The sequence below is a fragment of the Triticum dicoccoides genome, unplaced genomic scaffold, assembly GCF_002162155.2.
Source record: "Triticum dicoccoides isolate Atlit2015 ecotype Zavitan unplaced genomic scaffold, WEW_v2.0 scaffold177567, whole genome shotgun sequence".
Lineage (NCBI taxonomy): Eukaryota > Viridiplantae > Streptophyta > Magnoliopsida > Poales > Poaceae > Triticum > Triticum dicoccoides.
In genome coordinates this window covers 805-3,080 of record NW_021224437.1, presented here as the reverse complement: position 1 = coordinate 3,080, position 2,276 = coordinate 805, and the positions used below count along the sequence as shown (strand labels likewise).

At 41.0% G+C, this 2,276-nt stretch overlaps 1 pseudogene; it reads left to right on the top strand.

The window, feature by feature from the left end:
* Positions 1–635: 635 nt before the first annotated feature.
* On the top strand, positions 636–1,659 carry LOC119344642 (annotated as a pseudogene).
* Positions 1,660–2,276: the final 617 nt, after the last annotated feature.

The following is a 2,276-nucleotide window of genomic DNA, read 5'->3' as shown; positions in this document are numbered from 1 at the left end:
TCATCAAAATAGATGTGTCCTGTGTTAAGTCTATCTCTTACAGTAGCCTAAAGAAAATCTTGTTTTAAGTATGTTTCTGACCAAATACAATTGCATACCTCGTGAATTTGTCCAGTGCGCTTGATAATTTAATATTTATAATACTTTTGTTAGAGAGATGAGGTGTTGTACAAAATTCCATTGCTACTGTACTATGCTCATGACTTCTGATATTTGTAACAGGAGGCCTATGTACACCTGCACCTGAGGGCTTGCTAAGTTTTGGACAATTGCCTCCAATGCATAATTATAATTTTCGACCTCCGCCAATGCAGCATCTTGTACAAGGACACCAAAATATGGATACCAGTGAACCAACTGATGGTTTCGATGATGAAGCTGAAGCAAGTATCATCGATCCTTCCTCCCTCTACACACTAGATCACTACCTTGTCCAGATGGACATGTTAGACTCGTTCGCCAAGGAGATCGCAATAGAAGTGAAGGAAAGCCTCGATGCTCAAGGAAGATCAAGCAGAAGTGGTCCAAGGATTTACGTGAACAGGCCACGTGAAGCAGCTGCTGAGCAATTGGTACGCGACTATTTCTGTGATAATCCTATCTACAAGAAGAAGGTATTTCGTAGAAGATTCCGGATGAGAAGGCTCCTTTTCGAACGTATCATACATGCACTAGGAGAGTGGTCTCCAGAGTACACACAAAGGAAAGATGCTCTTGACCGTGATGGACTATCTCCGTTGCAGAAATGCACATCAGCTATTCGCCAATTGGCATATGGTACTCCGGCGGACGCTCTCGATGAGTACCTTAAGATTGCCGACTGCACATCAATTAAGTGCTTAAAGCTGTTCGTCAAAGGCGTGATTCATATATTTGGTGATGAGTATATGCGTAAACCCAATGTCAATGATGTGCAGCGCTTATTTGATATTGGAGAGAGTCGTGGGTTTCCTTTCATGTTAGGAAGCCTCGACTGTATGCACTGGCGTTGGGACAAATGTCCCATGGAGTGGAAGGGACAATCCTACTCTTATTCTAGAGGCGGTTGCTTCTCAGGATCTTTGGATATGGCATGCATTTTTTGGTGTTGCTGGATCCAACAACGACATCAATGTGCTTAATCAGTCGACGTTGTTCCTTGAGCAACTGAAAGGGCAAGCTCCTCAAGTGAACTATAATGTCAACGAGAAGGAATATCAACTTGGTTATTACCTTGTAGATGGAATATACCCAGAGTTGGCGGCATTTTTGAAGTCAATAACGATGGCTCAAACAGAAAAACAGAGGCTGTTTGCTAAACATCAAGAAGGTACAAGGAAGGATGTGGAACGTGCATTTGGTGTGCTCCAAGCGCGATGGTGTATTTTACGGCGCCCGACACGTTTATATGACCGGGGCGATCTCCATCATATTATGCTGGCCTGCATCATTCTACACAACATGATAGTCGAGGATGAAAAATAAGAGGCGTGGAATATGCTTGATTTGAATGAGGAAGTAGGCTCGTCAATTGTTTTCCCATCGGTATTTATGCACGGTGACATGCCAATATTTGCCGAAGTACTTGAAAGAGATGCTAGAATTCATGATCGTCCCAAGCATAAGACTCTAAAAAATGACTTGATTGAGCATATATGGAAAAAGTTTGGGCGACGATAGATTATATTCAAGACTTGATCCATGTATTGCTAAATATGTTTTATATATTTTAACTATTATATTGGCACTTTATTATTTATTATGAATCCGTTAGAATTTGTGTTCTTGTATTTATCTATGGGTACTAACAAACAAAATTCATATTGATACATGCCACATATAGACCACAAAGTTGAAGTACTAGTATAGATCCCACAAAACAATAAATGAAAGCCTTCAAGTTACTACCTCTATGTTACTACTCCCTCCATCTGGGTTTATTAGGCCTAAAGACAACTTCTCTTAGACCAAGACATATAGTAATTTGCGCACATTAATTCTTCCATTTCACTCCCAATACACTCTCTCCCATGCATGCAGCCAATGAAAAAACACGCATGAAGTGTGTTAATTTCCCAGCCATGGCACCAACAACAATGACTTTCAATGCAACCAATGAAATGGTTGCATGCACGCACTTTTTCCAAAACGAGGCCCTATAAAAAGGGACATGCTTGTGATGCTGAGAGGCCTAATAAACCCGGACGGAGGAAGTACCCACTATGAAGATAGTAACATAGACTAGTAACATATGGATGTTAGTACTCTATGTTACTGCCCACTATGGCTAGTCTTAG